Below are 13928 nucleotides of genomic sequence, written 5' to 3'. Positions count from 1 at the left end.
ATAATACAAACACGGGGAAGCCAAAGAAAACGCTGTTACATAACCAAGAATTCACTGCCGAAAACCAAGATGGGATCACAACTACCTGGGAAAAAGTGACAATGAAAATACGACCACCCAAAACTATGGGATGAAGCAAATGCAACTGTCAAAGGAGAGCTGTGCGAACAAAGAATCTATAGGGAAATCTCTCCCAGCAGCCGCAGGAAGAGTGGATGAAAGCTCCACATTCCACGTGAAGTACGCCGCATCTCTGGAACACCTGAATACACAATGAATCAGCCCAAAATTGACGAGGTGGACTTTGTGAACAAAGATATATTATTCTTTCCACTTTTTCACTTTTTGTGAGTGTGGAGGTGTACGCTGCTGTTTGCTATTTTGTCTGTAGAGCTGAGCTTTAACCATTTGTGCTAGAGTTCTGTCTGTCTGTTATGCTTTTTTTTTAGTTTTTAAAATTTTCTCTTGATACTTTTTTTTTATTTTAATAACTTCATTTTATTTGATTTTACTTTATTTTGTTTTATTCTGGCTGCATTCTTTGTTTCCTTCTCTTTCCTCTCCCACTTTTTCTGAGCCGTGAGGATGAATGTCTCTTGGTGCTCCAGCCAGGAGTCAGTGTTGTGCATCTGAGGTGGGAGTGCCAACTTCAAGACACTGGTGCACAGGAGACCTGACAGCTCCACATAATATCAAATGGAGAAAATCTCCCAGAGACTTCTGTCTTAACGCCAAGACCCACATGCACTCAGTGACCAGCAATCTACAGTGATGGACACCGTATGCCAAACAATGAGCAAGACAGGAACACAGCCCCATCCGTCATCAGAGAGGATGCCTTAAATCCTAAGAAGGACGGAGGCACCAAAGTACACACAGGAAGTTGTGGAAATGCCCCGCAGAAAGACAAGATCCAGCCTCATTCAAGAGTACACAAGCACAACTCCCCTCCACGCAGTAGCTGACACAATCCACTGAACAAACCTTAGCCGCTGCGGACAGACACCAAAATCAACAATAACTACGGGCATGCCGCCTGTGAAAAGGAACCCGAAGCACAGTAAGTTAGGCAAAATGAGGAGACCAAAAAACACACAGCAGACGAAGCAGCAAGGTCAAAACGCACCAGACCTAACAAATGAAGAGGAAATAGGCAGTCTACCTGAAAGCGAATTCAGAATCATGATAGGAAAGACGATTCTACGTCGTGGAAATAGGAGAGAGAAAATACAAGAAACGTTTCAAAAGGGACGACAAGACCTGAAGAGCAAACAAACAATGATGAAGAACAAAATACATGAAAATAATGATTCTCTGGCATGGATCACTAGCACAATAACTGAGGCAGAAGAACGGTTAAGTGGCCTGGAAGATTAACAAGTTCAAATAAATACTGCGGGGCAGAAAAAGAAGAAAGAAAGAAAGGAACGGAGGACAGTCTCAGCGACCCTTGGGAGAACATTAAACGCACCAACATTCGAATTATAAGGGTCTCAGAAGAAGAAGAGAAATGGAAAAGGCCTAAGAATATATTTGAAGAGTTTATAGTTGAAAACTTCCCTAGGATGGGAAAGGAAAGAGTTAATCAACTCCAGGAAGCACAGAGAGACCCATACAGGATAAATACAAGGAGAAACACGCCAAGACACGTATTCATCAAACTATTAAACACTAAATACGTAGAAAGCATGTAAAAAGAAGTATGGGAAAAGCAGCATATACGATACAAGGGAATCCACGTAAGTTCACAGCTGACCTTTCAGCCGAAATTCTGCAAGAGAGAAGGGAGTGGCAGTATACGTATTTAAAGAGATGAAAGGAAAAAAAAACCTACAGCCAATGTTACTGTTCTCAGCAAGAATCTCATTGAGATTGGACGGACAAACTAAAAACTTTACAGAAAAACAAACGGAAAGAGAATTCAGCACCACGCAACAGCTATATAACAAAGGATACAGGAACTTCTCTAGGCAGGAATCACAAAGAAAAGAAAAGACCTCCTCGAACACACCAAAAACAATTAACAAAACGCTAAGACGACCATCCATATTGATAATAACCTTACATGTAAATGGATTCCTTGCTCCAACTACAATAGATAGACTCGCTGAAGGGATACAACCTCACGACCATTATATGTGCTGCCTAGAAGAGACCCACTTTAGACTTAGGGAGACATACAGACTGAAAGTGAGGAGATGGTAAGAGACATTCCATGCAGATGGAAATCAAAGGAAACCTGGAGTTACAATTCTCATATCAGACGAAATAGACTTTAAGATAAAGACTAGTACAAGAAACAAACAAGGACACTACATACTGATCAAGGGACCAAACCAAGGAGAGGATATAGCAAATGCGAATCCTTATGAACACAACCGAGGAGCACTTCAATACATAACATATATCCTAACAGCCCTAAAGGGGAACTTGACAGTACCACCCAAAGAGTAGGGGACATTTCCACCCCACTTCCACCAATGGACAGATCATCCAAAATGAAAAGAAATCAGGAAACATCAGTTTCAAATGACACATTGAACAAGAGGGACTTCATTCATATGTATACCACATTCTGTTGCAAAACAACAGAAAACACTTTTTCCTCAGGTGCTCATGGAACATTCTCCAAGATATATTATATGTAGGATCACAAACAAAGCCTTAGAAAATTAAGAAAATTGAAACAGTATCGGTCTACTTTCCGCCCACAGTGCTATGAAACTAGATAGCAATTAAAAGGAAAAAACAACTGTAAATAATACAAACACGGGGAAGCCAAAGAAAACGCTGTTACATAACCAAGAATTCACTGCCGAAAACCAAGATGGGATCACAACTACCTGGGAAAAAGTGACAATGAAAATACGACCACCCAAAACTATGGGATGAAGCAAATGCAACTGTCAAAGGAGAGCTGTGCGAACAAAGAATCCAAAGGGAAATCTCTCCCAGCATCCGCAGGAAGAGTGGATGAAAGCTCCACATTCCACGTGAAGTACCCCGCACCTGTGGAACACCTGAATACACAATGAATCAGCCCAAAATTGACGAGGTGGACTTTGTTAACAAAGATATATTATTCTTTCCACTTTTTCACTTTTTGTGAGTGTGGAGGTGTAGGCTGCTATTGCGATTTTGTCTGTAGAGCTGAGCTTTAACCATTTGTGCTAGAGTTCTGTCTGTCTGTTATGCTTTTTATTTAGTTTTTAAAATTTTCTCTTGATACATATTTTTTATTTTAATAACTTCATTTTATTTGATTTTACTTTATTTTGTTTTATTGCATCTGCATTCTTTGTTTCCTTCTCTTTCCTCTCCCACTTTTTCTGAGCCGTGAGGATGAATGTCTCGTGGTGCTCCAGCCAGGAGTCAGTGTTGTGCATCTGAGTTGGGAGAGCCAAATTCAAGACACTGGTGCACAGGAGACCTGACAGCTCCACATAATATCAAATGGAGAAAATCTCCCAGAGACTTCTGTCTTAACGCCAAGACCCACATGCACTCAGTGACCAGCAATCTACAGTGCTGGACACCGTATGCCAAACAATGAGCAAGAGAGAAACACAGCCCCATCCGTCATCAGAGAGGATGCCTTAAATCCTAAGAAGGACGGAGGCACCAAAGTACACAGCGGCAGTTGTGGAAATGCCCCCCAGAAAGACAAGATCCAGCCTCATTCAAGAGAACACAAGCACAACTCCCCTCCACGCAGTAGCCGACACAATCCACTGAACAAACCTTAGCCGCTGGGGACAGACACCAAAATCAACAATAACTACGGGCATGCCGCCTGTGAAAAGGAACCCCAAGCACAGTAAGTTAGGCAAAATGAGGAGACCAAAAAATACACAGCAGATGAAGCAGCAAGGTCAAAACGCACCAGACCTAACAAATGAAGAAGAAATAGGCAGTCTACCCGAAAACAAATTCAGAATCATGATAGGAAAGACGATTCAACATCATGGAAATAGGAGAGAGAAAAGACAAGAAACGTTTCACAAGGGACGACAAGACCTGAATAGCAAACAAACAGTGATGAAGAACAAAATACATGAAAATAATGATTCTCTGGCATGGATCAGTAGCACAATAACTGAGGCAGAATAACGGTTAAGTGGCCTGGAAGATTAACAAGTTCAAATAAATACTGCGGGGCAGAAGAAAGAAGAAAGAAAGAAAGGAACGGAGGACAGTCTCAGCGACCCTTGGGAGAACATTAAACGCACCAACATTCGAATTATATGGGTCTCAGAAGAAGAAGAGAAATGGAAAAGGCCTGAGAATATATTTCAAGAGTTTATAGTTGAAAACTTCCCTAGGATGGGAAAGGAAAGAGTTAATCAAGTCCAGGAAGCACAGAGAGTCCCATACAGGATAAATCCAAGGAGAAACACGCCAAGACACGTATTCATCAAACTATTAAACACTAAATACGTAGAAAGCATGTAAAAAGAAGTATGGGAAAAGCAGCATATACGATACAAGGGAATCCACGTAAGTTCACAGCTGACCTTTCAGCAGAAATTCTGCAAGAGAGAAGGGAGTGGCAGTATACGTATTTAAAGAGATGAAAGGAAAAAAAAACCTACAGCCAATGTTACTGTTCTCAGCAAGAATCTCATTGAGATTGGACGGACAAACTAAAAACTTTACAGAAAAACAAACGGAAAGAGAATTCAGCACCACGCAACAGCTATATAACAAAGGATACAGGAACTTCTCTAGGCAGGAATCACAAAGAAAAGAAAAGACCTCCTCGAACACACCAAAAACAATTCACAAAACGCTAAGAGGACCATCCATATTGATAATAACCTTACATGTAAATGGATTCCTTGCTCCAACTACAATAGATAGACTCGCTGAAGGGATACAACCTCACGACCATTATATGTGCTGCCTAGAAGAGACCCACTTTAGACTTAGGGAGACATACAGACTGAAAGTGAGGAGATGGTAAGAGACATTCCATGCAGATGGAAATCAAAGGAAACCTGGAGTTACAATTCTCATATCAGACGAAATAGACTTTAAGATAAAGACTAGTACAAGAAACAAACAAGGACACTACATACTGATCAAGGGACCAAACCAAGGAGAGGATATAGCAAATGTGAATCCTTATGAACACAACCGAGGAGCACTTCAATACATAACATATATCCTAACAGCCCTAAAGGGGAACTTGACAGTACCACCCAAAGAGTAGGGGACATTTCCACCCCACTTCCACCAACGGACAGATCATCCAAAATGAAAAGCAATCAGGAAACATCAGTTTCAAATGACACATTGAACAAGAGGGACTTCATTCATATGTATACCACATTCTGTTGCAAAAGAACAGAAAACACTTTTTCCTCAGGTGCTCATGGAACATTCTCCAAGATATATTATATGTAGGATCACAAACAAAGCCTTAGAAAATTAAGAAAATTGAAACAGTATCGGTCTACTTTCTGCCCACAGTGCTATGAAACTAGATAGCAATTAAAAGGAAAAAACAACTGTAAATAATACAAACACGGGGAAGCCAAAGAAAACGCTGTTACATAACCAAGAATTCACTGCCGAAAACCAAGATGGGATCACAACTACCTGGGAAAAAGTGACAATGAAAATACGACCACCCAAAACTATGGGATGAAGCAAATGCAACTGTCAAAGGAGAGCTGTGCGAACAAAGAAGCCAAAGGGAAATCTCTCCCAGCAGCCGCAGGAAGAGTGGATGAAAGCTCCACATTCCACGTGAAGTATGCCGCATCTCTGGAACACCTGAATACACAATGAATCAGCCCAAAATTGACGAGGTGGACTTAGTGAGCAAAGATATATTATTCTTTCCACTTTTTCACTTTTTGTGAGTGTGGAGGTGTAGGCTGCTGTTTGCGATTTTGTCTGAAGAGCTGAGCTTTAACCATTTGTGCTAGAGTTCTGTCTGTCTGTTATGCTTTTTTTTAGTTTTTAAAATTTTCTCTTGATACATATTTTTTATTTTAATAACTTCATTTTATTTGATTTTACTTTATTTTGTTTTATTGTATCTGCATTCTTTGTTTCCTTCTCTTTCCTCTCCCACTTTTTCTGAGCCGTGAGGATGAATGTCTCTTGGTGCGCCAGCCAGGAGTCAGTGTTGTGCATCTGAGGTGGGAGTGCCAACTTCAAGGAACTGGTGCACAGGAGACCTGACAGCTCCACATAATATCAATAGGCGAAAATCTCCCAGAGACTTCTGTCTTAACGCCAAGACCCGCATGCACTCAGTGACCAGCAATCTACAGTGCTGGACACCGCATGCCAAACAATGAGCAAGACAGAAACATAGCCCCATCCGTCATCAGTGAGGATGCCTTAAATCCTAAGAAGGACGGAGGCACCAAAGTACACACCGGCAGTTGTCGAAATGCCCCCCAGAAAGACAAGATCCAGCCTCATTCAAGAGAACACAAGCACAACTCCCCTCCACGCAGTAGCCGACACAATCCACTGAACAAACCTTAGCCGCTGCGGACAGACACCAAAATCAACAATAACTACGGGCATGCCGCCTGTGAAAAGGAACCCCAAGCACAGTAAGTTAGGCAAAATGAGGAGACCAAAAAACACACAGCAGACGAAGCAGCAAGGTCAAAACGCACCAGACCTAACAAATGAAGAGGAAATAGGCAGTCTACCCGAAAACGAATTCAGAATCATGATAGGAAAGACGATTCAACATCATGGAAATAGGAGAGAGAAAAGACAAGAAACGTTTCACAAGGGACGACAAGACCTGAAGAGCAAACAAACAGTGATGAAGAACAAAATACATGAAAATAATGATTCTCTGGCATGGATCAGTAGCACAATAACTGAGGCAGAAGAACGGTTAAGTGGCCTGGAAGATTAAATAATTCAAATAAATACAGCGGGGCAGAAGAAAGAAGAAAGAAAGAAAGGAACGGAGGACAGTCTCAGCGACCCTTGGGAGAACATTAAACGCACCAACATTCGAATTATATGGGTCTCAGAAGAAGAAGAGAAATAGAAAAGGCCTGAGAATATATTTGAAGAGTTTATAGTTGAAAACTTCCCTAGGATGGGAAAGGAAAGAGTTAATCAAGTCCAGGAAGCACAGAGAGTCCCATACAGGAAAAATCCAAGGAGAAACACGCCAAGACACGTATTCGTCAAACTATTAAACACTAAATACGTAGAAAGCATGTAAAAAGAAGTATGGGAAAAGCAGCATATACGATACAAGGGAATCCACGTAAGTTCACAGCTGACCTTTCAGCAGAAATTCTGCAAGAGAGAAGGGAGTGGCAGTATACGTATTTAAAGAGATGAAACGAAAAAAAAAAACCTACAGCCAATGTTACTGTTCTCAGCAAGAATCTCATTGAGTTTGGACGGACAAACTAAAAACATTACAGAAAAACAAACGGAAAGAGAATTCAGCACCACGCAACAGCTATATAACAAAGGATACAGGAACTTCTCTAGGCAGGAATCACAAAGAAAAGAAAAGACCTCCTCGAACACACCAAAAACAATTCACAAAACGCTAAGAGGACCATCCATATTGATAATAACCTTACATGTAAATGGATTCCTTGCTCCAACTACAATAGATAGACTCGCTGAAGGGATACAACCTCACGACCATTATATGTGCTGCCTAGAAGAGACCCACTTTAGACTTAGGGAGACATACAGACTGAAAGTGAGGAGATGGTAAGAGACATTCCATGCAGATGGAAATCAAAGGAAACCTGGAGTTACAATTCTCATATCAGACTAAATGGACTTTAAGATAAAGACTAGTACAAGAAACAAACAAGGACACTACATACTGATCAAGGGACCAAACCAAGGAGAGGATAAAACAAATGCTAATCCTTATGAACACAACCGAGGAGCACTTCAATACATAACATATATCCTAACAGCCATAAAGGGGAACTTGACAGTACCACCCAAAGAGTAGGGGACATTTCCACCCCACTTCCACCAACGGACAGATCATCCAAAATGAAAAGAAATCAGGAAACATCAGTTTCAAATGACACATTGAACAAGAGGGAATTCATTCATATGTATACCACATTCTGTTGCAAAACAACAGAAAACACTTTTTCCTCAGGTGCTCATGGAACATTCTCCAAGATATATTATATGTAGGATCACAAACAAAGCCTTAGAAAATTAAGAAAATTGAAACAGTATCGGTCTACTTTCCGCCCACAGTGCTATGAAACTAGATAGCAATTAAAAGGAAAAAACAACTATAAATAATACAAACACGGGGAAGCCAAAGAAAACGCTGTTACATAACCAAGAATTCACTGCCGAAAACCAAGATGGGATCACAACTACCTGGGAAAAAGTGACAATGAAAATACGACCACCCAAAACTATGGGATGAAGCAAATGCAACTGTCAAAGGAGAGCTGTGCGAACAAAGAATCTAAAGGGAAATCTCTCCCAGCAGCCGCAGGAAGAGTGGATGAAAGCTCCACATTCCACGTGAAGTACGCCGCATCTCTGGAACACCTGAATACACAATGAATCAGCCCAAAATTGACGAGGTGGACTTTGTGAACAAAGATATATTATTCTTTCCACTTTTTCACTTTTTGTGAGTGTGGAGGTGTAGGCTGCTGTTTGCTATTTTGTCTGTAGAGCTGAGCTTTAACCATTTGTGCTAGAGTTCTGTCTGTCTGTTATGCTTTTTTTTTAGTTTTTAAAATTTTCTCTTGATACTTTTTTTTTATTTTAATAACTTCATTTTATTTGATTTTACTTTATTTTGTTTTATTCTGGCTGCATTCTTTGTTTCCTTCTCTTTCCTCTCCCACTTTTTCTGAGCCGTGAGGATGAATGTCTCTTGGTGCTCCAGCCAGGAGTCAGTGTTGTGCATCTGAGGTGGGAGTGCCAACTTCAAGACACTGGTGCACAGGAGACCTGACAGCTCCACATAATATCAAATGGAGAAAATCTCCCAGAGACTTCTGTCTTAACGCCAAGACCCACATGCACTCAGTGACCAGCAATCTACAGTGATGGACACCGTATGCCAAACAATGAGCAAGACAGGAACACAGCCCCATCCGTCATCAGAGAGGATGCCTTAAATCCTAAGAAGGACGGAGGCACCAAAGTACACACAGGCAGTTGTGGAAATGCCCCCCAGAAAGACAAGATCCAGCCTCATTCAAGAGTACACAAGCACAACTCCCCTCCACGCAGTAGCTGACACAATCCACTGAACAAACCTTAGCCGCTGCGGACAGACACCAAAATCAACAATAACTACGGGCATGCCGCCTGTGAAAAGGAACCCGAAGCACAGTAAGTTAGGCAAAATGAGGAGACCAAAAAACACACAGCAGACGAAGCAGCAAGGTCAAAACGCACCAGACCTAACAAATGAAGAGGAAATAGGCAGTCTACCTGAAAGCGAATTCAGAATCATGATAGGAAAGACGATTCAACGTCGTGGAAATAGGAGAGAGAAAATACAAGAAACGTTTCAAAAGGGACGACAAGACCTGAAGAGCAAACAAACAATGATGAAGAACAAAATACATGAAAATAATGATTCTCTGGCATGGATCACTAGCACAATAACTGAGGCAGAAGAACGGTTAAGTGGCCTGGAAGATTAACAAGTTCAAATAAATACTGCGGGGCAGAAAAAGAAGAAAGAAAGAAAGGAACGGAGGACAGTCTCAGCGACCCTTGGGAGAACATTAAACGCACCAACATTCGAATTATAAGGGTCTCAGAAGAAGAAGAGAAATGGAAAAGGCCTAAGAATATATTTGAAGAGTTTATAGTTGAAAACTTCCCTAGGATGGGAAAGGAAAGAGTTAATCAACTCCAGGAAGCACAGAGAGACCCATACAGGATAAATACAAGGAGAAACACGCCAAGACACGTATTCATCAAACTATTAAACACTAAATACGTAGAAAGCATGTAAAAAGAAGTATGGGAAAAGCAGCATATACGATACAAGGGAATCCACGTAAGTTCACAGCTGACCTTTCAGCCGAAATTCTGCAAGAGAGAAGGGAGTGGCAGTATACGTATTTAAAGAGATGAAAGGAAAAAAAAACCTACAGCCAATGTTACTGTTCTCAGCAAGAATCTCATTGAGATTGGACGGACAAACTAAAAACTTTACAGAAAAACAAACGGAAAGAGAATTCAGCACCACGCAACAGCTATATAACAAAGGATACAGGAACTTCTCTAGGCAGGAATCACAAAGAAAAGAAAAGACCTCCTCGAACACACCAAAAACAATTAACAAAACGCTAAGACGACCATCCATATTGATAATAACCTTACATGTAAATGGATTCCTTGCTCCAACTACAATAGATAGACTCGCTGAAGGGATACAACCTCACGACCATTATATGTGCTGCCTAGAAGAGACCCACTTTAGACTTAGGGAGACATACAGACTGAAAGTGAGGAGATGGTAAGAGACATTCCATGCAGATGGAAATCAAAGGAAACCTGGAGTTACAATTCTCATATCAGACGAAATAGACTTTAAGATAAAGACTAGTACAAGAAACAAACAAGGACACTACATACTGATCAAGGGACCAAACCAAGGAGAGGATATAGCAAATGCGAATCCTTATGAACACAACCGAGGAGCACTTCAATACATAACATATATCCTAACAGCCCTAAAGGGGAACTTGACAGTACCACCCAAAGAGTAGGGGACATTTCCACCCCACTTCCACCAATGGACAGATCATCCAAAATGAAAAGAAATCAGGAAACATCAGTTTCAAATGACACATTGAACAAGAGGGACTTCATTCATATGTATACCACATTCTGTTGCAAAACAACAGAAAACACTTTTTCCTCAGGTGCTCATGGAACATTCTCCAAGATATATTATATGTAGGATCACAAACAAAGCCTTAGAAAATTAAGAAAATTGAAACAGTATCGGTCTACTTTCCGCCCACAGTTCTATGAAACTAGATAGCAATTAAAAGGAAAAAACAACTGTAAATAATACAAACACGGGGAAGCCAAAGAAAACGCTGTTACATAACCAAGAATTCACTGCCGAAAACCAAGATGGGATCACAACTACCTGGGAAAAAGTGACAATGAAAATACGACCACCCAAAACTATGGGATGAAGCAAATGCAACTGTCAAAGGAGAGCTGTGCGAACAAAGAATCCAAAGGGAAATCTCTCCCAGCATCCGCAGGAAGAGTGGATGAAAGCTCCACATTCCACGTGAAGTACCCCGCACCTGTGGAACACCTGAATACACAATGAATCAGCCCAAAATTGACGAGGTGGACTTTGTTAACAAAGATATATTATTCTTTCCACTTTTTCACTTTTTGTGAGTGTGGAGGTGTAGGCTGCTATTGCGATTTTGTCTGTAGAGCTGAGCTTTAACCATTTGTGCTAGAGTTCTGTCTGTCTGTTATGCTTTTTATTTAGTTTTTAAAATTTTCTCTTGATACATATTTTTTATTTTAATAACTTCATTTTATTTGATTTTACTTTATTTTGTTTTATTGCATCTGCATTCTTTGTTTCCTTCTCTTTCCTCTCCCACTTTTTCTGAGCCGTGAGGATGAATGTCTCGTGGTGCTCCAGCCAGGAGTCAGTGTTGTGCATCTGAGTTGGGAGAGCCAAATTCAAGACACTGGTGCACAGGAGACCTGACAGCTCCACATAATATCAAATGGAGAAAATCTCCCAGAGACTTCTGTCTTAACGCCAAGACCCACATGCACTCAGTGACCAGCAATCTACAGTGCTGGACACCGTATGCCAAACAATGAGCAAGAGAGAAACACAGCCCCATCCGTCATCAGAGAGGATGCCTTAAATCCTAAGAAGGACGGAGGCACCAAAGTACACAGCGGCAGTTGTGGAAATGCCCCCCAGAAAGACAAGATCCAGCCTCATTCAAGAGAACACAAGCACAACTCCCCTCCACGCAGTAGCCGACACAATCCACTGAACAAACCTTAGCCGCTGGGGACAGACACCAAAATCAACAATAACTACGGGCATGCCGCCTGTGAAAAGGAACCCCAAGCACAGTAAGTTAGGCAAAATGAGGAGACCAAAAAATACACAGCAGATGAAGCAGCAAGGTCAAAACGCACCAGACCTAACAAATGAAGAGGAAATAGGCAGTCTACCCGAAAACAAATTCAGAATCATGATAGGAAAGACGATTCAACATCATGGAAATAGGAGAGAGAAAAGACAAGAAACGTTTCACAAGGGACGACAAGACCTGAATAGCAAACAAACAGTGATGAAGAACAAAATACATGAAAATAATGATTCTCTGGCATGGATCAGTAGCACAATAACTGAGGCAGAAGAACGGTTAAGTGGCCTGGAAGATTAACAAGTTCAAATAAATACTGCGGGGCAGAAGAAAGAAGAAAGAAAGAAAGGAACGGAGGACAGTCTCAGCGACCCTTGGGAGAACATTAAACGCACCAACATTCGAATTATATGGGTCTCAGAAGAAGAAGAGAAATGGAAAAGGCCTGAGAATATATTTGAAGAGTTTATAGTTGAAAACTTCCCTAGGATGGGAAAGGAAAGAGTTAATCAAGTCCAGGAAGCACAGAGAGTCCCATACAGGATAAATCCAAGGAGAAACACGCCAAGACACGTATTCATCAAACTATTAAACACTAAATACGTAGAAAGCATGTAAAAAGAAGTATGGGAAAAGCAGCATATACGATACAAGAGAATCCACGTAAGTTCACAGCTGACCTTTCAGCAGAAATTCTGCAAGAGAGAAGGGAGTGGCAGTATACGTATTTAAAGAGATGAAAGGAAAAAAAAACCTACAGCCAATGTTACTGTTCTCAGCAAGAATCTCATTGAGATTGGACGGACAAACTAAAAACTTTACAGAAAAACAAACGGAAAGAGAATTCAGCACCACGCAACAGCTATATAACAAAGGATACAGGAACTTCTCTAGGCAGGAATCACAAAGAAAAGAAAAGACCTCCTCGAACACACCAAAAACAATTCACAAAAAGCTAAGAGGACCATCCATATTGAAAGTAACCTTACATGTAAAAGGATCCCTGATCAAACTACAATAGATAGACTCGCTGAAGGGATACAACCTCACGACCATTATATGTGCTGCCTAGAAGAGACCCACTTTAGACTTAGGGAGACATACAGACTGAAAGTGAGGAGATGGTAAGAGACATTCCATGCAGATGGAAATCAAAGGAAACCTGGAGTTACAATTCTCATATCAGACGAAATAGACTTTAAGATAAAGACTAGTACAAGAAACAAACAAGGACACTACATACTGATCAAGGGACCAAACCAAGGAGAGGATATAGCAAATGCGAATCCTTATGAACACAACCGAGGAGCACTTCAATACATAACATATATCCTAACAGCCATAAAGGGGAACTTGACAGTACCACCCAAAGAGTAGGGGACATTTCCACCCCACTTCCACCAACGGACAGATCATCCAAAATGAAAAGAAATCAGGAAACATCAGTTTCAAATGACACATTGAACAAGAGGGACTTCATTCATATGTATACCACATTCTGTTGCAAAACAACAGAAAACACTTTTTCCTCAGGTGCTCATGGAACTTTCTCCAACATATATTATATGTAGGATCACAAACAAAGCTTTAGAAAATTAAGAAAATTGAAACAGTATCGGTCTACTTTCCGCCCACAGTGCTATGAAACTAGATAGCAATTAAAAGGAAAAAACAACTGTAAATAATACAAACACGGGGAAGCCAAAGAAAACGCTGTTACATAACCAAGAATTCACTGCCGAAAACCAAGATGGGATCACAACTACCTGGGAAAAAGTGACAATGAAAATACGACCACCCAAAACTATGGGATGAAGC

Source organism: Eschrichtius robustus, chromosome Y (genome assembly GCF_028021215.1).
Source record: "Eschrichtius robustus isolate mEscRob2 chromosome Y, mEscRob2.pri, whole genome shotgun sequence".
Taxonomy (NCBI): domain Eukaryota; kingdom Metazoa; phylum Chordata; class Mammalia; order Artiodactyla; family Eschrichtiidae; genus Eschrichtius; species Eschrichtius robustus.
Note: the sequence above shows the minus strand (reverse complement) of the source record.